Source organism: Notolepis coatsorum (genome assembly GCF_963971535.1).
Source record: "Notolepis coatsorum genome assembly, chromosome: 12".
In the NCBI taxonomy this organism is placed as follows: domain Eukaryota; kingdom Metazoa; phylum Chordata; class Actinopteri; order Aulopiformes; family Paralepididae; genus Notolepis; species Notolepis coatsorum.
Genome location: NC_140176.1, coordinates 76,973,922 through 76,998,921, shown reverse-complemented (window position 1 = coordinate 76,998,921; position 25,000 = coordinate 76,973,922).

The following is a 25,000-nucleotide window of genomic DNA, read 5'->3' as shown; positions in this document are numbered from 1 at the left end:
GAGAAACTGTGAGCATTGAAGAAAGTGGCCAGTAAACTCACCACAGAGGGTCGAGCCACGGTCTACAAGTCACAAGTACACAGTGTCATGGAATACACCTCACTTAGCTGGATGAGGGCCTCGCCTACTCATCTCAGCCTGCTTGACAACATCCAAAAATAAGGCACTGAAAATAATTGGAATGGATCAAGACACTTCCAGTACAACGCTCTCCATCCCCAGCCATAGCCACATGATGACAGGCTGCCGCTGCTACAGTCCTCCACAAAATGCATCCCCACCATGTCCCACGAACCTCCAGGCCAAGCTCATTCCACCAGACATCAGACGTCCTACTGTACTACCCGCCCACGCACAGCCGCACCGGACCGTGATCTCAGCCTCCCAGGCTCCAGAACACGCTCCTATACAAGCTTTCTACACACTGCTGTCTGTACATGGAATAGCCTTCCAGAGCATGTTATTGGACCCATTACTGACAATGGCCTTCAGGCCTTCCGATGCAGAATTCATAGACACCTCCTGACTATCCCCCTCATTGACTTTTGAGATGCAGTGAACCATATGATTGGCCAACTGGATATAACTGTATTTTCTTGTTCACATGTGCAGCCCCCCCACCCCAAAAGTACCGTGTTGTACCTACTGCACTGGGCTTACTATGGGTTTGGTTGATTACAGCAGTGTCAGTGTGTTGTTTATACACCAGGCACTGTTTAGATGTCCTATAGAATACTGTGGTCAGCAGTCTGATTAGCAGTCATTTGTACATCCGTAGTGGTGGTTTGGGTAAAAGGTCTTAGGAAAAGACACATGACATGATTTGGGACTTGCGGTTCAATTGGAGCTTGACTGCTGATTGCAACCATGTGTGAGTGTGTGTCTGTGTGTGGCAGGGTATTTCTTTTTTGATTACAAAATGCTTGCCAGTGGAGACGTCCTCTACCACCATCTACCTTGAGCTCCTTCGGGAGCACAGAGAGGACTCCCCCGAACTTGCCACTGCATCCATAGACATACAGGTGCAGCTCGATAAATTAGAATATCGTGGAAAAGTTATTTTATTTCAGTAATTCAATTCAAAAAGCGAAACTCTCGTAGATTATAGATTCATTACACACAAAGTGAAATATTGCAAGCCTTTATTTGTTTTAATTTTGATGATTATGTCTTACAGCTCATGAAAGCCCAAAATGCTGTATCACCAATAAAAAATAAAAAATAGATGTATTTGTCTTTTGTGTATAGAAATGTCAAAATGTTCATGTATGTTCACTCAGTACTTGGTTGGGGCTCCTTTTGCACAAATGACTGCATCAATACAGCTAAATATATAGACTTTTCCACGATATTCTAATTTATTGAGCTGCACCTGTATATAAAGGCTAGATGACTCACCCACGCTGCTGGCCAATGGATACTAACGTTGCCACATGGTGGCCATCTTGCCACAGGCAGCACGCCCAATTATAACATGAATGTCTATGGTGCATGTACTATTGAAATAACCATAGCTTGCAACATTTTCAACCGATTTTCAAACGGTTTGGTTTGTTATAAATGTCAGAGATGTAGTTATCATACTGCATACTTATGCTGGACTTTCATATGAAAATAATTTCAACATGTCCAACCATCCTGAATCATGCCCACGTTAATAACTTCTGTAATATAAATAAACCAAACCGTTTGTAAATCGGTTGAAAATTTAGCAAGCTATGGTTATTTCAATAGTACATGCACCATAGACATTCATGTTATGAGTGGGCGTGCTGCCTGTGACAAGATGGCCACCGGTGAACTACGCTGGAGACTCCACCTTGCACCATCTAGTTATATATCTATGACTGCATAACCCTGAAGGCCCCTCCATCAGAGTAGCGTCTGATTCACATTCATCAGGCTTAGTTACGTCCAAGTCAAACACGTAGGGATGGGTTTTAGGTTACGATTTAGGCCTCTTTGTTAGCATTAGCTTGAGTATGTTTCGCTTGTGTTACCCCTAGACAACTTCTGTAATGGTGTGTGTATTCCCTATTTCCTACAGTGAGAAATGTGGCTCATGCTATATCATAATTATATCATAGCTAAGTTCATAAAAACTCCATTCTAACCGTACGAGTGAAAGTCAAATGTGATGAGTTGACTCAGAGAACATCTCAGGTTACTGTTTAACTCCATCCTTTCACAGTTGGCTAATTTAAAACTGACTTTGATCAATGAGCTTATATGGTAAGAGTTGAAAGCATTCCTTTTGGCAAGGTCATTATTATGACAAAGCAAGTGCTGTAGTTCCACACTCATACATTCAAAACGGCCTCTGCTTGTATGGCACCAGTGCAGGGGATAGAATGCTGAAAATAAAAAAATTTGTTCATCCTTATCGGCGAAATCAGTGTTGTTCCAAACATCATACGTAACTATTTCATGTTTATGGGCGAATACTATGATTGGGTATTGTTTCCGATTTTATAGATTCCGGTTTCTGATTCTGATTCTACTCATTGAATTCGGTTCTTGTCGAATCTCGGTTCTGTAATACTTTTGATGCGGGAGGAAATTAAATATCAACAACAAAAACTATTCTACCTTTTATTCTATTATTTTATTCAGAAGATTGTGAACCATGACACAAAAGATTTTTTTTTATCTTAAAGGATAACTTAGGTTAACTTATGGAACAATGCTGATATAAAATGATTTATGAGGAATATATAGCTTTGGGCAGAATTTATAATTATTTAAACATTGATGTATCATATACCAATAGTTGCGGATTAAGGGACATTCCCAAAGTAAATGACCAATGTGTGGTAACTTGACTTGGAACTCCTGGTAAATATCAATGTGTGCTTGTTGCCAATTTGCATATTCATAGTTTGCTACAGTACATACCCTTGCATTCTCAATGAGGGTAAAGGTGTAGAGATGCTGCTAAGCCATTTTCAGTAGTTTATTGGAGAGTTTGGTCGAGAAACCATATCATGTTTTGTTTTTTTAGATTCTAAAATACATGTGGTGGGGATCTTTAAGATGCTTACGGTGCTTGAAAGGCAATCCGGTGTTTTCTTTTGTTTTGTATAACACTCTACTCTCAGGCTCATGCATGTATTTAGGCCTATAGCCTGGTGGGAGTGCCGTGGGAGACAGCAGTGATGGAGTGTGATGTGGAGTCTGGGGCCCCAGAGAGGAGGGAGGCTGTGATTGACCAAAGCCTAATGGGATCCAGTTAACACCCATGTTTTTACTGCTGTGTTGGAACAGCGAAAGCCATTACGCACTGTTTGCCTATAGGTGCTCAAGCCTGCGTACATGTGTGTGTGTGTGTGTATGTGTGTGTGTGTGTGTGTGTGTGTGTGTGTGTGTGTGTGTGTGTGTGTGTGTGTGTGTGTGTGTGTGTGTGTGATTGTGTGTGTGTGTGTGTGTGTGTGTGTGTGTGTGTGTGTGTGTGTGTGTGTGTGTGTGTGTGTGTGTGTGTGTGTGTGTGTGTGTGTGTGTGTGTGTGTGTGTGTGTGTGTGTGTGTGTGTGTGTGTGTGTGTGTGTGTGTGTGTGTGTGTGTGTGTGTGTGTGTGTGTGCAAGTGGGTGTATGTGCAAGTGGGTGTATGTGTGAATGCTTGCATGCGTAAAGGTGAGTATGTGTGTGTGTGTGTGTGTGTGTGCGCGTGCGTGTGTGTGCGTGTGCGCGTGTGTGAGTGTGTGTGTGTGTGCGCGTGTGCGTGTGTGCGTGTGTGTGTGTGTGTGTGTGTGTGTGTGTGTGAGTGAGTGTGTGTGTGTGTATGTTTAGAGTGTTTCCAGAATATACTTGAGGGTGCCCTTTCTGTTGAAAAAAATAACTAAACCGCTGCGGTTGAGCTCCCTGATTGTCTAGTTAACAGGAAGAGAGACCAAATAGAAGGTGAATTAGCTTCTCTAATAGCCCAGTAATAGGCAGCTATTACCCTGGTTGAGCCCCTCATTGACTATAATGAGACCACTGAAGCTATAATCAGCGCATGATGCACTGTAGCTCAGAGAGCCCTGGCAAACAGAGAGGAGGATGAAGGCGTAGAAAGAGAGAGGGAGAGAGAGAGGGAGAGAGAGCAAAGGGGGAAGTGAGAGGAATAGAAGGACAAAAAAAACAAACAAAAAAAACAGCTGAGAATTCACAGACGGAGGACCGACGCCAAACAACGAACAGCCTCAATTTCCGTAGGAAATAAATTAATTCCCAGAAGACGTATCGCATAACATCATCGGGGGCATAATGCCGTGGAGTGTTTGAATAAAAAACGACACAAACGGAACGACGTGGGCCGTACGTTGCCACGGCTACAACATGATCCGTTAGCCGGATAGTGAGCCGCGCCACCTGCGTACCCCGAAGGTATCAAGCGGACGTCATGAGCGTTTTTCTTTTGAGCCGCCCCCGCCCCCCCGCTCGAGTGAAAAACGCTGCGTCCTGAAAGCGCTACGCTGGAGGCCCACGGAGAGTCTTCAGAGGATTAAGGCGGCGGGGGAAGGCATGGCGAATCGATCAGCTCCTTTCACCATACGGCACCGTGAATGGAGGGCCCCGGTTTACACAGGGCACATGTAATCCATCAGACGGGGGACGGATTAAAATGCCTGAACGTATATTTGATCCCCACCCCTGTTGAAGTGTGTAAATCCAACATAACAATCCCCCCAGGTTATTCGGGGGCATGTTTGTGTGGATGGGTGTACAACTGCAAGTGTATGTATGTATGTCTGCATGTGACAGTGTGTGTTTGTTTGTGTGTCTGCAGCTCGGGTGCAAAGTTAAATAGCTGGTGTTTATATTTGGAAGCCTAGGTAATGTCCATAGATTAGTTGTGAGAGGACTGCAGATGGCATGAGTGTCCGAGCCAAAAGCTAAAGGCAAATTCTACTCTATATCTGTGATAATTGGCAGTTGTCGCACACTGCTTCCTCTATCCACAGACTCGGACTAGATACATTTTGAGATTTCAAGATTTGTTTCTGAAACTATTATTGTCTGTGTTCAGGGATTTTCGTCTAAAATGTGAATAGAAATAGGGACGTGCGTGCGTGCGTGCGTGTGTGCGCGTGCGTGCGCGTGTGTGTCTAATGCATTGGTTCTCGAAACCTTTTTCTGTCAAGAACCCCCAAATTGAGACGTAATAGGTCAGGGAGATTTTGTCTCAAGGATCGCTGTCTGAGAAGATATTTGTTTTTGTTAGATATGATTTTAGTCCAACATTTCATTACTGAGTGTCAAAATGGAATGCATTTATATAGTGCTTTTATCCAAAGCACTTTACAACGTATACCTCACATTCACCCATTCGCCGACGGCGGAGGCAACCATACAAGGTACCAACCTGCTCATCGGGAGCAGTTAGGGGTTAAGTGTCTTGCTCAAGGACACTTTGGCGCAGTGCCGGGAGGAGCCAGAATCTAACCGGGAACCTTCCGATTACCAGACGGCCGCTTTACATCTTGAGCAACTGTCGCCCCAGTGTACAGAGGTGGGGAGAGTGAAACCTATGATCAGAATAGTCATTTGTATGCATTCTCTCATTGGGTGAACTTCTAGTGAATACAATATAGTGATAACTTATTAGTGATAACATATTAGTGATAAAATATGAGTGATAAAATATGAGTGATAAAATATTAGTGATAAAATATTAGTGATAAGAGATTCCAACAGAGTTCTTAGACTAACAGGACTGTCTGGACATTGAGACTCAGTCAATATCCCGGCAGTGTCTCCAATATTCCACGGTATCCCGTTCCAGTGCAGTCTGCCACAGTTTGGAGGTGAGGGGAAGCACAGCCAGGCTGATCTCTGTATCCAGCCCAATCTTGCTTAAAATATGTAAATAAGGTACAAGCACAGGAAAAAGGGTACATATTGTATATTATGTTATATTAGATTAGATCACATATACATTTACAGTATTGTCACAAGTACAATACAACAAATAAGTTTGGCATCCAACCAGAGTGCAAATGTAACAGTAAAGTGCAATAGCAATATACAATGACAGGTGATTAAATTGGGTATCAAATATATAAATTAGTACTACTGAGTAATAGTGCTAATCAGATGTATGTACAATGTTATAGTATTATTATGTACAGTGATACATGTATAAAGACACTATGGTAGCAAGTCATACTGGCCAGCAGTATAACTAGTAAATATTATGGTTTGTAATGCGACCACAAATGCACGACACAGACAGGTAATCAGAGTTAGCCAAAACAAGGGCATGATTTATTATACAGAAAAAGTGGCACTGAGCCTTTAAGGGGGGAAAAACACTAACGTCCAATAACACAAAAAAGGCGGCACTGTGCCTTTAACGGGCGAACAGGCAGGAAAAAAGTACCAGGAATCCTCTGGAACACGGGCAAACAGTACCCAGGAATATTCGTCCTCACGGGCAAAAAGGAAACAGGAATCTTCTTCCTCCCGACCAGAACGCTGCCGACGGGCAATGCAGCAAACAGGGGGTCCGAGGGGAGCGGGGTTAGAACACGGGCATCCTCCCGTGGAGTAATAGAGAGCGATGGCGAGCCTCACCCCAGGAACGAGGTCCATGTAGAGGGGGTAGGGAAGTAGCCGGCACGACATCTGGAGTGGGAACACTGGGATCCTCCCGTGGAGTAATAGAGAGCGAAGACGGTGTCCCACTCCAGGAAACGGCGACAGGTGGTGATGTACAGGGGTGGCACGACGTCTCACGCCGGAGACGCGGCAGTAGATTGTAGTAACAAGAACTACTCGACCAGGAGTGGAGGGGAGTCAGCGTATATGAATCCTCCCGACGAGCTGATTGTGGATCAATCTCAGGAGCATGACTCAGAAAAACGGCACGCCCCCTCGTTGGGCAGCATGCAGAATTCCTCCAGCCCTCACAGTAAGAGTAGGTATGTACAGATATAGATATAGTAGGGTATGTAAAAAGGATCATATGCAGGTATATATTACAGACAGATGTGGATGAATGAATGAATGAATGAATGAATGAATGAATGAATGAATGAATGAATGAATGAATGAATGAATGAATGAATGAATGAATGAATGAATGAAAACTTTATTTAACAGATTGCAGAATGGGTACTATACAGTATGGCTCAATACATACAATTGTTAAGGGGATGCAGACCAGAGAAAGACGTTTGTCTTGTTTACATCAGGGTCCCCCATTTTCAATTCATAGTGACATTTATGACATACACAACATACATGACATCATGACATTTATGGCATAGGGACATACATGACATACAGGTATATAGTACTGTTACATTTGTGACATATATGCAAATATACAGTACTGTTACCCATAGATCCTGACAGAGTATATACATATGATGGGGAGGAGACTGTACATTAGGAGGGGGTGGGTGGGTGGGAGAGAAATATACATACGGTGGGGAGAGAATATATATATGCGGTGGTGAGGAGACTGTACATTAGGAGGGGGTGGGGGGTTTTGGACATTTACGGTGGCCAGTTTCGAATTGCAGCCTCCCGTAGGTGCTCTTTTAGAGCGGTTTTGAATGTGGGTAGGGATTCACATTCCTTTACAGCTTTGGGTAGGGCGTTCCACATTGATGTGGCATAATTGCGAAACGTGTTTAGTCCCTTGTTTGAGCCGAATCTGGGTTTAACATGATTTGTTGAGCTTCCTCTGGTGTTGTGGTCGTGGTATTCACTGACTTTTGACATGTACATGCAGGGCCGCCTCAGGGGGTGTGCGAGCAGTGCAGTCGCACAGGGCCTCGCGGGAAGGGGGGCCTCGCAAAATAATTTTTTTTTTTTTTTTTGCGAGGCCCCCCTTCCCGCGAGGCCCTTTTTCATCACAGACCTAAAATCTAGTTTTGCTTATATGCTTAAATATTTCACATTAGACACGTTTGTAGAATGTGTCTGACTTGTTCCTGCCTCTGCGGCTCTGCAGACTGCAGTTTTCCGGTTTCTGCGGCTTTGCTGCTCTACAGATTTTAGGATAGTGTTTCCGGGCTCTTCTCCCGTCCGCCGTAATACACCAAATAGAAGAAGAAGAAGAAGAAGAAGAAGAAGAAGAAGAAGAAGAAGAAGACACACGAGGTAGAGGGATGATCTAATTCAGCGCTATTCAGAGGAGCCAGTGGATGTCTTTTCAAAAGCAGCATGGATCAGAAGAAATTACACCGTGGGCCAAGAAAGTCTCCTTCCAACTTTACCATTGGCGCCGCATTGATACTGCGTTATGGTGAGTCAACTATTATTATATTCCCGCCGTGGATCTATCTCTCTCTCTCTCTCTCTGGAGCCAAACTGGTCGACTAGCTAATAGTACTACTAGTAGCTAACGGTGTGTGCCTGGTGTCAGCACCTGGCTGTATGTAGCCGCATAGCTTGCTTCTGCGTTAGCTAATGGTTAGCGATAGCCTGGTTGAGCTAACTGTTAGCCAGTTAGCTGTTTAGCTTCAACGTTAACTGCCGGCTGCGCTCGGCTGGGAACGTTCGTTTGATGCTATCAGTTAGCCTTGAGTTAGCTGTTAGCTTGTGCTACGACCATTGACATTAGCCGTGAGAATAGCAGGGGGTTCTGGCACGACATCTGGAGTGGGAACACTGGGATCCTCCCGTGGAGTAATAGAGAGCGAAGACGGTGTCCCACTCCAGGAAACGGCGACAGGTGGTGATGTACAGGGGTGGCACGACGTCTCACGCCAGAGACGCGGCAGTAGAATGTAGTAACAAGAACTACTCGACCAGGAGTGGAGGGAAGTCAGCGTATATGAATCCTCCCGACGAGCTGATTGTGGATCAATCTCAGGAGCATGACTCAGAAAAACGGCACGCCCCCTCGTTGGGCAGCATGCAGAATTCCTCCAGCCCTCACAGTAAGAGTAGGTATGTACAGATATAGTAGGGTATGTAAAAAGGATCATATGCAGGTATATATTACAGACAGATGTGGATGAATGAATGAATGAATGAATGAATGAATGAATGAATGAATGAATGAATGAAAACTTTATTTAACAGATTGCAGAATGGGTACTATACAGTATGGCTCAATACATACAATTGTTAAGGGGATGCAGACCAGAGAAAGACGTTTGTCTTGTTTACATCAGGGTCCCCCATTTTCAATTCATAGTGACATTTATGACATACACAACATACATGACATCATGACATTTATGGCATAGGGACATACATGACATACAGGTATATAGTACTGTTACATTTGTGACATATATGCAAATATACAGTACTGTTACCCATAGATCCTGACAGAGTATATACATATGATGGGGAGGAGACTGTACATTAGGAGGGGGTGGGTGGGTGGGAGAGAAATATACATACGGTGGGGAGAGAATATATATATGCGGTGGTGAGGAGACTGTACATTAGGAGGGGGTGGGGGGTTTTGGACATTTACGGTGGCCAGTTTCGAATTGCAGCCTCCCGTAGGTGCTCTTTTAGAGCGGTTTTGAATGTGGGTAGGGATTCACATTCCTTTACAGCTTTGGGTAGGGCGTTCCACATTGATGTGGCATAATTGCGAAACGTGTTTAGTCCCTTGTTTGAGCCGAATCTGGGTTTAACATGATTTGTTGAGCTTCCTCTGGTGTTGTGGTCGTGGTATTCACTGACCTTTGGGAAGTATTTTAACATGTACATGCAGGGCCGCCTCAGGGGGTGTGCGAGCAGTGCGGTCGCACAGGGCCTCGCGGGAAGGGGGGCCTCGCAATTTTTTTTTTTTTTTTTTTTCGAGGCCCCCCTTCCCGCGAGGCCCTTTTTCATCACAGACCTAAAATCTAGTTTTGCTTATATGCTTAAATATTTCACATTAGACACGTTTGTAGAATGTGTCTGACTTGTTCCTGCCTCTGCGGCTCTGCAGACTGCAGTTTTCCGGTTTCTGCGGCTTTGCTGCTCTACAGATTTTAGGATAGTGTTTCCGGGCTCTTCTCCCGTCCGCCGTAATACACCAAATAGAAGAAGAAGAAGAAGAAGAAGAAGAAGACACATGAGGTAGAGGGATGATCTAATTCAGCGCTATTCAGAGGAGCCAGTGGATGTCTTTTCAAAAGCAGCATGGATCAGAAGAAATTACACCGTGGGCCAAGAAAGTCTCCTTCCAACTTTACCATTGGCGCCGCATTGATACTGCGTTATGGTGAGTCAACTATTATTATATTCCCGCCGTGGATCTATCTCTCTCTCTCTCTCTCTGGAGCCAAACTGGTCGACTAGCTAATAGTACTACTAGTAGCTAACGGTGTGTGCCTGGTGTCAGCACCTGGCTGTATGTAGCTGCATAGCTTGCTTCTGCGTTAGCTAATGGTTAGCGATAGCCTGGTTGAGCTAACTGTTAGCCAGTTAGCTGTTTAGCTTCAACGTTAACTGCCGGCTGCGCTCGGCTGGGAACGTTCGTTTGATGCTATCAGTTAGCCTTGAGTTAGCTGTTAGCTTGTGCTACGACCATTGACATTAGCCGTGAGAATAGCAGGGGGTTCTGGCACTCTGACTACGACATCATCTTTGACAGAAGATGTAGTCGGGCCTGCACCATGACAAGGCTCTGGCAGCAGCTTATTTTTGTCCCGACAGCGAGAGGCCTTTCGTCAACGTGGAGACCTGTGTTACGGCCTTTCGCCCTGCGTTCCTTGGTGCAGGTAAGATTAATGAAAATGTCATGACATTACCCCACTCTTCCTTCCTTCCCCTCCCGAATGTTTTGTTAATAACGATGTTTTTTTCCAGGCAAAACATATGCTACTTCACAACATTTGGAGATACGACATGTGCTGTGTGTGAATGTCTTGGTCGTTTGTGTAGCTTGGGTAGCGTTGGGCCGTTGGCCAAAGCTGTGTGTGGCCTGGTGTCACAGTACCTGGCTAGCCTATTTAGCTGATGTCGGCCATTGGCTCCTTGCTGCTTTGGTTTCTCTGGTATAGACCCTCTTCTCTTTGGATTTAAGTGTTGATCTTTGTCCTTTTGGATCTCTCATACATGCTCTCTCTCTAACACACACACACATGCTCTCTCTCTCTCTCTCTCTCTCTCATACATGCTCTCTCTCTAACACACATGCTCTCTCTCTCTCTCTCTCTCTTTCTAACACACACAGTCTGCCTATGGCAGCCTTTCTCGATGGCTAGGCTGTGCTCGCTGAGTCTGTATAGTCAAGGATCTTCAGTCACAGTGCTCAGGTATTCTGCCACTGTGTACTCTCTGTTTAGGGCCAAATAGCATTTCAATTTCTTTCCAATGTGTCTCTCTCTCTCTCTCTCTCTCTCTCTCTCTCTCTCTTGGATTTAAGTGTTGATCTTTGTCCTTTTGGATCTCTCATACATGCTCTCTCTCTAACACACACACACATGACAAACACACATGTTCTCTCTCTCTCTCTCTTTCTAACACACACAGCCTGCCTATGGCGGCCTTTCTCGATGGCTAGGCTGTGCTCGCTGAGTCTGTATAGTCAAGGATCTTCAGTCACAGTGCTCAGGTATTCTGCCACTGTGTACTCTCTGTTAGGGCCAAATAGCATTTCAATTTCTTTCCAATGTGTCTCTCTCTCTCTCTCTCTCTCTCTGTACACTGTATATTGACTGTAGAACGGGAGCTCTCTCTCGCTCTCTCTTTTGCTATATGTTGACTGTATCATGCCCCGCCTCGGGCAGCGCTATTATTTAAGAATATGTTGACTGTATGAAAAAAAATATATATAATTTTTTTTTTTTTTATATAACCTTTTGGGGGGGGGGGGGGGGGGGGGGGGGCTCGCGTTAAATCTCGCACAGGGCCTCGCATTTCTCCCAGGCGGCCCTGTGTACATGCGGTACCTTAGTCGTATAGTGTATCTTGTAGACCAGGCCCATTGCAAGTTGCTGTACTCTGTCGTCTACTCTAAGTCATAATCAAATCAAATCAAATGTATTTGTAAGGCCCGACAACACACGTTAATGTCCCCATGGGCCGGACACGTCTTCTTTAAACAAGTCAAGAAGAAACATAACAATAAGTCAATAACAAAACAAGAACACCATAAGGTCCAACAAATTTAAAATAAAAGCTAAATAAATGAATGAATGCAAACACTCCCAGACATACCCCACATGAAGGTAAGGAAAAACTCACTAAAACCTAACAATAGGGAAAAAATGCACCACAGGCAGTGTGGAGGCGAGAAACCTTAGAAGGCAAATAGCAAAAGGTGTTAATTCAATGTTGATTTATGGTCAAAATGCTTGATTTTTGGTTAAGGTCGACGATTGATGGTGAATCACCCATTAACCGATGAAGCAATTGACTAATGTTGAAAACATGTCATTGAATCAATATTGTTTTGTGGTTGCATTTTAATGATTGAAATGCCAATATCTAATAAATGTTGAATCAACGTATGCTGTTCAACGTATGCTGTTTGTCGTCATTGTCTCATCACCCAGACTGCACTGCGCTTGTGCCCCGCCTCCCAGAATGCACCTGTGCGGCAGCTTCCTGGCAGCTACGTACCTCATGTCTCTCTCTGCATCGTTAAGACTGGTGAGTACTGCATGGCAATAATGTCGATTATGTTGTATGTTGTATGTATGCTTTCGATTGCAAACGCCAGCGGAGTAGTGGTGTGTTTGTTTTTTCATGGTAGAGAATGTTATATTAACCGCTATGCGTGCCTCCTAGCTGAAGCTAATAGCTAATAGCTAATAGCTATAGCTGTTAGCTATAATGAATATGTCTTGATCTTGGTGTTACTGTTTAGTGATATCCACCTATGACATATATACATTTTATGTAGGCTAACGTCAGTAACGTTTCAAAATGTTGTCAGAAGGCTTATATGCTGTATTCGAATGAGAGCGAAAAATGTATACTTTTAACAGGATACACTGGCACATTCAGTTAGCATAGCATTGCTGCATGGCTGCTACCATGCTTGCTTGCTTTAATGCATGACGCTTCCTGATGACTTGTTGTACAGAACTTGTAAGTCGCTTTGGATAAAAGTGTCAGCTAAATGACTAAATGTAAATGTACTGCTTCCAGTCCTTGTGCTAAGCTAGGTAGGCTAGCTGGTCCCTACTGCTTCCAGCCCTTGTGCTAAGCTAGGCTAGCTGCTTCCTACTGCTTCCAGTCCTTGTGCTAAGCTAGCTGCTCCCTACTGCTTCCAGTCCTTGTGCTAAGCTAGCTGCTCCCTACTGCTTCCAGCCCTTGTGCTAAGCTAGGCTAGTTGCTCCCTACTGCTTCCAGTCCTTGTGCTAAGCTAGGTAGGCTAGCTGGTCCATACTGCTTCCAGCCCTTGTGCTAAGCTAGGCTAGCTGCTCCCTACTGCTTCCAGTCCTTGTGCTAAGCTAGGCTAGTTGCTCCCTACTGCTTTTAAAATGGGACTATAAGGGGTTCTAATAAGAAATGCATCTTTGATAGATAGTGGTATTTATGCGGGGGGAAAGAAATTGGAATAACATTGTCGTGGTAAACCAACAACATGGCAGGGTGCAGGCATGCAGGGCCTGTCTCTCTCCCTCCCTTCCTTATGTATTCGTGCTTAAAACAGTGAATGATCTTGTCAGAGCATTTTCAGAGCACTGTTAAATGGTCATTTTAAAACTAATATAAGAAATGAATGTATATAGTGGTATATTTATGAGGGGAAAAATATTTGCAACAACCTTTATACAGGTAGGTTATTGATAACTAATTATGTTATACAGTGACATTCATACAGTATCCTTTGATTTCACATAATTTAATTATTATTTCACAATAAAATACTGCAATCAAAATCCCCTGTAATATCACATCAGATTTTGTAATCTCACAATAACATAGCAATATTTCACATAATTTAATTATTATTTCACAATAAAATACTGTAATCAAAATCAAAAGGTTAATTTGCATATTCTTGGTATCTAGGGACATCTATGGACCTCAGGGAATGTATTCACAGTGTCAGAAATATTGTGTCTATTACTAGGCTTGCTTAAATTGTGATGAAACAAAGGAGAATATGAATTATGATTTTTCTTTGCATCTTTGACAGTGAATAACACCATGCTAATAATGACCAAACATTAAAAACTGCCACTGATCTCGTTCAGTCCCCTCTTGAGATCATGTGTAAAAAAAATCGAAGGAAATTAATAAAGGGAAGATGATTAAACCGAAGGTTCTGTAGATACAGTACTGAATTCTCCCATCCGTACCAATGCAATTTGAAATATTATTATAGAATATGATGCTTATAAATTACCTTATTATAGCTAATTTATAAGCATCATATTCTATAATAATATTTCAAATATTTCATATTTCAAATCTTTCAAATGCCTGAGTTCAATTTGGATTTAGTATCACCAGGCATGCATAATAACAGATAATAATCTACTGTCAACCAGGCCAACCTGAAGAAAGTGATGCCGTCCTTTTTCCAGCACATCGCTTGCTCCACCAGAGGGAAGAACACACTCGACCACTGCTATTCCCCGTTCAAAGCGGGTTACAAGGCAGTAGCCGCTCCGCCATTAACGGGGTCCACAAGCTCGAGCGATCATGACTCCATCTTGCTATTTCCGGCATATCAACAGAGATCACGTGACGCCGTCGTGTCACGTGAGACAAAGAAGTGGACCGACGAATCAGAGGCCACGCTCAAGGACGTGCTTGCAGACACGGATTGGGATATGTTCATAGGAAGCGCCAGTGACGTCAGTGAACTAGCAGACACAGTGGTGTGCTACATAACAACAATAGCTGATGGTATTGTCCTCAGGAAAACGGTGCGGATTTTCCCAAACCAGAAACCGTGGGTGGATAGCACTATTAGAGCAGCTCTGAACTCTCGTACCACCGCCTACAACCTGGGTAGAGAGTCAGGAAACATGGAGGAGTATAAGGCTTCAGTCTATACTCTACGCAAAGCTGTCAAACTTGCTAAGAGGACATATGCTGATAAACTGGAGACACAAATGGCACAAAACGACACAAGAGGATTATGGCAGGGACTGAAGACAATAACTGACTATAAAGTCAGCGCCCCCTCAATGGGGAGCGACGACGCCTCCCTCGCGGACAAGCTCAACACCTTCTACGCTCGGTTTGGTGTAGACAGTGGCGCTGCTGGCTCTCCGGCTAGTGACGTCACTGGCGCGCCAGCTGTTGTGGAGGGGGGGGGGCAACCGCGAGGGGGGGGGGACGCTCTCTCGTTGTCGGAACACAGCGTGAGAAGAGCATTTATGCAGGTGAACACCAGGAAGGCTGCAGGCCCAGATGGCATAACAGGACGTATACTCAAGACCTGTGCCAACCAGCTGGCCCCTGTGTTCACCGCCATATTTAATCAATCACTGGCGGAGTCAGTGGTCCCTGCCTGCTTCAAGATGTCTACCATCATCCCTGTGCCGAAGAAACCCTCCCCAGCATGTCCAAATGACTACAGACCGGTGGCACTCACCTCTGTGGTCATGAAATGTTTCGAGAGGCTGGTCAAGGACCACATTTGTGCCTCCCTCCCCAGTGATATGGACCCTATGCAATTTGCATACAGGACAAACAGGTCCACCGACGACGCGGTCTCCCAGGTACTGCACAGCACCCTCTCGCACCTTGACCGTCAGAAGGGGGGCTATGTGAGACTGTTGTTCATTGACTACAGCTCAGCGTTCAACACCATAGTCCCCACCAGACTGGTGGACAAGCTGATCGAGCTAGGTCTGAGCTCCGCCCTGAGCGCCTGGGTACTGGACTTTCTGAGCGAAAGACCCCAGGCGGTCAGGGTGGGGGGTCAGACCTCCAACACCATCACCCTGAGCATCGGGTCCCCCCAGGGCTGTGTTCTGAGCCCCCTGCTGTACTCACTCTACACACACGACTGTGTGGCCAAGTTCAGCTCCAACTCCATAGTGAAGTTCGCAGATGACACGGTGGTGGTGGGGCTGATCTCGGACAACAACGAGAAGGCCTACCGGGAGGAGGTTGAGGTACTGGAACGCTGGTGCCAGGACAACAGCCTGCTCCTGAACATTGGCAAAACCAAGGAACTGATCGTGGATTATAGGAGAGGACAGCAGGAGACACACACACCACTGATGATAAACGGGGCTACCGTGGACAGGGTGAGCAGCTTCAAGTACCTGGGGGTCCACATCTCAGAGGACCTGACATGGTCAACACACATACTGTAGACACAGTAGTAAAGAAGGCGAAACAGCGTCTCTACCACCTGAGACAGTTAAGGAAGTTCAGAGTATCGGGGAAGATACTCCAGTCCTTCTACTCAGGAGCTGTAGAGAGCATCCTGACCGGAAACATCACTGCCTGGTATGGAAACAGCACGGCACAGGACAAGAAGGCCCTACAGAAAGTGGTGCGCTCAGCCGAGCGTACCACGGGTATTGCACTACCCCCCCTGCAGGTTCTATACAACAAGAGGTACAAATCCAGAGCCTGCAGGATAATGAAAGACCCTCACCACCCCAATAACAGCCTGTTTCAGCTGCTGAGGTCAGGCAGACGCCTGCGAACCCCAGCTACTAGGACAGAGCGGCTTAGGCTCAGCTTCTTCCCCCAGGCCATCAGAGCCATGAACAATGAACATTGAGTGCTCAGAACATTGAACTGTCCACACACAAGCACACATGAACACACACACGACACGCACACTGTGCACGCTCACACACGAGCAGCCACTTAACACTTTAACATGAGCGGGCACACACTCATGTCGCACGCACGCACACTTATGGCCAAAGGAGAGGACACTTTAAATTAGAATAACAGGAACAGTGTATTGCACTACCAAAGCTAACTAGCATGTCACACATGCTCTGTAAATAACTATGTACAGATACCGAGATGTCACTCCATGTTACCTGCTACCTGTTACTGCACAATGTTGTTTTCTTCTTTTGATTCTATTATATGTACCACTGTATTGCACATCGTTGCGGGCAAGACCACCCGCATTTCATTGTATACCTGTATGCCGTGACAATTAAAACTCTTGACTTGACTTGACTTGACTTGTACTTTTAAATTTTCCCCACAGTGCAACCGTTTTAAAACTAATTTCAGATCTAATTGTTCCTACATGTTAACAATAGTATATGGAAGAGAAACTATACTGCGTTTTAAAATTTGTCAAACGTTACCTTTTGTGGCTTATTATCCCGAATAATAACAGTTATTGAAATAATTCATACAGAACTCTGAACCTTGAATCCCATTATAATCTTCCAGGAAGTGTAGTTCAGAAAAATTCCCACGGTTCAAAAGTTCCAAAATGGTCGCCCTCTCGGAATATACTTCAGCTAATCGAAAAGTTAAATCTATCTAATGGCACTTTTAACCTATTGCTAAACTAACGTATTGATGATAATATACATTCTACATGCTTTTGTGACATGTTAGTGATGTTAATACTTGAATATGTTTGATATTAAAAACGCAAATTTTATGCAACACTCGGGTGGAACAGGTTAACCTGCTGGTTGTGTGTCCCATTCACAGCTCAGTAAAAGAGAAGTGCTCCATCCATCTCGACTCCCGTGTCCGTTATTCACACAGGACAGAAACACAGTGGTCACATTTGCTTCACTGATTCTAATTTTCTTTTCTTTTCTTTAATAGGTTGAAGGTTCATCATCCTTACACAGCTTGCACAGGGAGAGATCTTATGTCCCATATGTGATGAACAGAAGTAAGCTCAACACTGCAGTGATGAGTGAAATTATTGGTTCTGTGTTTCAGGTTCATGGTAGAGGGGTCTACAGTCAAATTGTGAACTTATCATTTAACAGCATCATACATTTTTGTTGCTGTTTAGTGTTAGTCTCCTTGTATTTAAAGAAGGCTAGACGCCGCAGAGATGGAAGACGACACACTGGAGTGGCAGGAGAGTCCAGGCTGATGAGAAGTCCTGTCAACCAATACGGGTATGTGTACGGGTGGCAAAACAGCGCCAGTGTCCTCTCCATTCACACTCCATTGGGAGCAATTAGGGGTTACAGGGGCACTGCCATGCTAGACTAACTTAGGTTATTTGGATTGAATGTTTAAATTATGTATCCGATTTGTAAAATATGATTTCCCCCAATAGTATTGAGTTAACCTATGATTCCTTCCTATCCCTAGGTGTGTGAGGTGGGGCCCAGCAGACATACCGGACGGGGAGACAGGAAGCCTTGGGGGCTTTGAAAAGGGATCTGCGGAACATCTACTCAGGCATGCAATCTACTTTACTTTTGGTGAATTGACACATGAATAAACATCCCACATTAAGCAAAAAGGCCACCTTAATATTCAGAATGAGTAATGATGAGATAGCATGAAATAAAAGGTTTGCCACTCAATTTCCCAGAGGTGGCGACATCAAATTTAATTGTTGTTACTTGGGTACTCATTACACGTATTTGTATGTCTGTACACAGAGGAAGGAATGGGTGGGGCAGAGAGCAGAACTTCTGATGGAGAGGACCTACGTCATCCTGCAGCGGTACTTGAACAAAATGCCTGCACCAACGATGGTGGAGCTCAAAGAGGAATGGCCTTTTCTCTTCGCTCAGACGGGGCTTTTCTCATACTTTGGCCTCCTGACAGACACCGATGCCCTTCAAAAGATCCAAGATGCCCTGGGTCAGAGAGGACGGACCATCCTGCAGTTCTGCCAGAAACTGGACAACCCGGAGATCAGGGAAGTTCTGGCCAGATATGATCCAGAGGCTTCGGAGAAGACTCCTTATGGTGTACTTCAAGGAGCCTACGGAGAAACTGCTGATGTAAGTTTTATTTATTTAAATATTAAAATATTTGAAATGCTAAACGAGTGATTACAAACCCTACAAACACTGTGATAGACCCTCTAAACCAGTGGTGCCCAACCAGTCGATCGCGATCGATGGGTAGATCGCGGGCTGATTTCAAGTAGATCTTGATTAATAAAATTAGATTATAATTTTTTTTTTTTTTTTTTTTTTTTTTTTTTGCAAAATCAACTCTGCCTCTCCTTGTTAACTACAACAAGCAATGCTGTTTGTTATTTAAGATGAGGTCGGACTCGGCACTGACAGATTTGTATTCATTATGCTGCTTTTATAAAGCCTTAAATGACGGCTTACAATATACAATTTTGGCTGGTAGCTCTCGGCTAGGTGGTAAATTATTAAAAAGTTGATCTTGGTTCAAAAATGGTTGGGCACCCCTGCTCTAAACACTGACAGACCCTCTAAACACTGTGATAGACCCGACAAACACTGTGATAGACCCTCTAAACACTGTGATAGATCTATCACAGTGTTTAGAGGGTCTATCACAGTGTTTAGAGGGTCTATCACAGTGTTTAGAGGGTCTATCAGTGTTTAGAGGGTCTATCACAGTGGTTGTAGGGTCTATCACAGTGGTTGTAGGGTCTATCACAGTGTTTGTAGGGTCTATCACAGTGTTTAGAGTGTCTATTACAGTGTTTAGAGGGTCTATCACACCCTCTAAACACTGATAGACCCTCTAAACACTGTGATAGACCCGATAAACACTGTGATAGACCCTCTAAACACTGATAGATCTATCACAGTGTTTTAAACACTGATAGATCTATCACAGTGTTTAGACGGTCTATCACAGTGTTTGTCGGGTCTATCGCAGTGTTTGTCGGGTCTATCACAGTGTTTGTCGGGTATATCAGTGTTTAGAGGGTCTGTCACAGTGTTTAGAGGGTCTATCACAGTGTTTAGAGGGTCTATCACAGTGTTTAGAGGGTCTATCACAGTGTTTAGAGGGTCTATCGCAGTGTTTAGAGTGTCTATAACTGTAGAGGGTCTATCATAGTGTTTAGAGGGTCTATCAGTGTTTAGAGGGTCTATCACAGTGTTTCCTTATGGTGTACTTCAAGGAGCCTACGGAGAAACTGCTGCTCGGAGTTGATTTTTTATTTATTTAAATATTAAAATATTTGAAATGCTAAACGAGTGATTACAAACCCTACAAACACCATACTTCCTGCAATTCAATATTCAACTTCCGTTTCGCGACTATAGCAACTCCAAACTCCCTGCAAACTACTTCATAGGTTAAGTTTAGGTAGTGAGGCATGACTGTCTGCTGGTGATTCAGAATATAATTATGCTGTTGCAAAAACTTTAAAAAAGTGTTATGTTGGAATAAAGTGATGAAAGTGCAACCTATAAGAAATGGACAACGTAATTGGTGAGCTTTAGAGGTGCATGGATACACATTGTATTGCCTAGATGGTGTCAGGCTAGGCGATTGCTTAATTCTCTTTCCTGTCCAGTCTAACTGGATGCTGACGGTAGCTTGTTACTGTAGACCTACAGAGTGAGTAATTGAGTGATTAAAAAAAATCGAACTCGTGTGAAGTGAGGGGTGCTCTTATCATCGTACATCATCTCACCTCTCTTCCTCACTTTTTTATTTTTGTTCAGCTGCTGCTCGACAGTTTTACCCCAAGCTGACCGACCAGGACTACAGCGAAACTGTCAAGAAGTGGCTTCGTTATGCGCCAGACCGGGAGGGAGGCATCTCAAGGAACCGAACTTAAAGTCAAGCGAACCAGAGTCAAACTTAGGGTACCCCAGCACAGCACACACTGTTTCCCTGGTTCATACAGTACAAGGAATTACCCTCATGGACACTGTTCTTCCATGGACGGCATCTACTTGAATGACTTGCTGCTTCAGCCTGTTCTTGGAACCGAAGTGACCCAAACTTAATTGTCAAGCGAACCAGAGTCAAACTTGGGGTACCCCAGCACACTGTTTCCCTGGTTCATACAGTACAAGGAATTACCCTCATGGACACTGTTCTTCCATGGACGGCATCTACTTGAATGACTTGCTGCTTCAGCCTGTTCTTGGAACCGAAGTGACCCAAACTTAATTGTCAAGCGAACCAGAGTCAAACTTGGGGTACCCCAGCACACTGTTTCCCTGGTTCATACAGTACAAGGAATTACCCTCATGGACACTGTTCTTCCATGGACGGCATCTACTTGAATGACTTGCTGCTTCAGCCTGTTCTTGGAACCGAAGTGACCCAAACTTAATTGTCAAGCGAACCAGAGTCAAACTTGGGGTACCCCAGCACACTGTTTCCCTGGTTCATACAGTACAAGGAATTACCCTCATGGACACTGTTCTTCCATGGACGGCATCTACTTGAATGACTTGCTGCTTCAGCCTGTTCTTGCAGTGTTTATTTTTTTTATTTTTTATTTTAACCTTTATTTACCCAGGGTAGCTGAGCACGGATGCTCTTTTTCAGCTACGCCCTGCTTCACATTCACAGAGTTCCATTCACACCTGGGAGCTGCCCAGGCCTAACAAAATTAATAGTTGGTTTCAGGTTGCCGACCGACCCTGCAGATTTAGGTGCGACCCAATATATTTTATGAGTTTTTAGAAAAAATTATAAATTTTCTTTTTTTTTTTTTTTTTTTTTTAATAAAGTTTCATAGAAATCTTAGTCAAACATTTAGTATTATGGATATTAAACATGCTGGCAGAGTACATGCATCCATGTTGTTGTGAACATTTTAATTAAATAAAGAAATTCCCTATCCATAGTCGCCGTGGGAAAGAATAAAATAAAAAAATTAAATAAAATAAATTCCCTACCTACCCATGGCCAAACTGACAACCAACCTGAAACCAACTATTAATTTTGTTAGGCCCCAGTACAACCACAGTCTGACACTGTTGGCCACTGAGCAACTCCACTGGAGCAGTTGGGGGTTTAGTGCCTTGCTCAAGGGCACTTCAGCGGTTGGTGTTAAGGGTATGGGAGAGAGTTATATGGGAGAGAGTTATAGAAACATTAGGGGTGTAACGGTACACAAAATCCACGGTTCGGTACGTACCTCGGTTTTGAAGACACGGTTCGGTATTATTTTCGGTACAGTGGGGGGGGGGGGGGGGGGGGGGGGGGGAATAAAAAAAAAATAGCTTTTCATTTATCTATTTATTTAACTGTATTAAACAATATAAAACGATTGGCCATAATTGACTGAGCAAACTAATGCTTACTGCTGTAACCTACTAATAACACTTAAGTAAATCTGAAGATTATTATATAGCAGATGCCTTGGAGGATAAGTCGTGGACAACTGTAGATCATCTAAGCTCCACTGTGTTTAAATTCAAATCCTCTGCCATTGTTATTTAACCCTTGTGTCTGAAAACTAAAGTATTATACTCTTATTAGGGGACTAAATTGAAAAACTCCATAAAAAGATTATGTTGAAATAATTTCCCACTTTCTTTTCCATAAATATTTTATTCAACTTCAGCCCTGATCATAAACATTTTTTATATTATTTTTGTAATGAAATACTCCCACTTTTCTGAAAAGAGTTGTTAAATATGACAAAAAAAACAATATGTGGTGGTTATGATCGGGCTGAAGTGGAATAAACAATTTATGAAAAGTAAAAAAAAAAATACAAGACAATTAAAAGATTATGCCACATATTATGTTGGCTACAAACATAATCACTGCAAAGTTATCAAACAAATACGAATCTGATCAGACACAAGGGTTAAGTTGTTGTTCCCTTTCTAATTTCCTCAAAAACATCTAGTCTAGTTAATGTGATCAATATTATTTGACAATTGATGCTTTTTGTTGGACATTTCAGTCAGTGAGCTCATACTTTGAGCTCATAAATTTATAGTTAAAATGATTGAGACAACGCAATCTTGTCTTCGTTGTGCATGAATGCGTGTGCTCACCACACACAATACGTGTGTCACTATTCTGGCAGTGGCTATATAGTATTGTTAATGAAAGCCTGTTATAAGGTCTGTTATTTTTTTTTGTGTAAAAGGTATGGTCACTGGAAGTATGATATGAGACCCTAGAAAAAAAAAATTCATATTAAAGCCATGTTGTCATTTTTGTTCACACATTTTTGGAAATATGGTCATATAAGAATTGTATTATTATTTATTTAACAATAGTGTGTTTAACAGCAGGAAAAAAACATGTAATGTTATGATGTATACATATCAGCAGCAATATTTTAATGTAAAATGTACATTAATCAGTATTGATTCCTTAACTTTACAAGTAGATGTACAAGTTACAAATGTACAAGTAGAGTACCATTTAGATTATGGTTGAATAAACATTGATGTCTAACATTGATTCAATATAAAATCAACTAAAATGTGCATGTAGATTACCATTTAGATTATGGTTGAATAAACATTGATGTCTAACATTGATTCAATATAAAATCAACTAAAATGTGCATGTAGATTACCATTTAGATGATGGTTGAATCAACATTGATATAGTATCAGTTATGGTTGACACCTAACGTTGATTCAACATGTAAGTCATAGACAACGATCTGTATAATTTCGATGTCAGGCTTCAACATAGATTCAATATTTCTGCCTAACCCTATTTCAACGTTGATTCACTAATTTTTTGCTATCTGGGGGGCCATTCAAGGGGGGATCTCCCTTCTTAGATGTCGGTGATAGTAGTGTTAAGCCATCCTAGGTAGTCAAAGTGGGCAGGGGCGGGTGAGGTGGGTTCTAGGAGTAAGGTCAAGTAGTAGTCTTACCAGTTTGTTTTATTATGTTTGTAATCTTGTTTTAGCGCCTTTGAGGTGCTTTGGTCATGAGGTGCAAGCATAGTCTAGTACCCTTGAATGAGTGCTCCTGCCATATAAATACGGTAAATATAAATATATGTATACAGTATATACAGAATTATTGTACATGCTATCATACAGAGTTATATGGGTTATATGCAGGTGTATAAATAGATATATAGAAGGATTATATGCAAGTATATTCAGACAGATATGGATAAATATAGGCAGTAAATATAAATATATATACAGTATATACGGTATATACAGCATTATTGTACATGCTATCATAAAGAGTTATATGGGTAGACTATAGTTTGAGGTGAGTAGTTATGATTATTGTGTAAGACAGGTGTAGACAGTGAAAGCAGTAGGCAGGTATACAATTTGTATAGGAAACATAGTTCAAAGTGTGTTGTAAGGGTAACAGAGCCTAGGATATACAGTAGGCAATGGAGTTTAGAGTTCAGATGGTGTGGGGGTGTTATCATGGTACAGAGTTCAGAGAGATGGCAGCTGAGGGGAAGAAGCTGTTCAGCTTGACTTGGAGCAGAGATTCCTATAGGAGAGGAGGGTAAACAGTCCGTGATTGGGATGAGAGGTGTCCTTGACAATGCTACATGCCTTCCTCAGACACCGTTTGTGGTTTTTCACCACCCTCTCCAGTGCTTTCCGGTCTGAGGCAGTGCAGTTGCTGTGATGTAGTTGGTGAGTATGCTTTCTATGGCGCACCAGACTCTGAGGAGACAGGTGGACGATGAGTTCCACGTTTCCACCTTCAAGAGCCACCTGTGCGCATCACTGGAGAATCAGACCCATTTAAAAATTAAGCTTATCCCATCTTTTTATTTAAAAATGTTTTATGAATGGACTGTAGAGGATACCAGAGAGGATACCAGAGAGGATACCAGAGAGGATACTAGAGAGGATACCAGAGGATACCAGAGAGGATACTAGAGGATACCAGAGGATACCAGAGAGGATACCAGAGAGGATACCAGAGAGGATACTAGAGAGGATACCAGAGAGGTGTGTCGGTCTGTTTACGCCCACGTCCCACGTTACTTTCTTTTGAAAATGTACCTGTATGTGCGGGTGCGTTTCAAGTTTCAAGTTTCTTTAATAGTTGTCATACAGAAGTACAGAATACTTTTATACAAAATGCTTCTTACTGTTACGCTCCAGAGACTGTGCAAGACAAGATAAGTATGAAATAAAATAACATAGTATAGCATGTAAATTAGAAGTAAAAAGAAAATGAGGTCACAGTGTTCAGTATAGACATATGTACAATGTTCGATGCAGAATAGACGTAACTGAGTTACCATATAATATACAATACTGTGCAGTGTACTAATACAATACTATATAGTGCAAGGCAGAAATGGGATGAGGTGC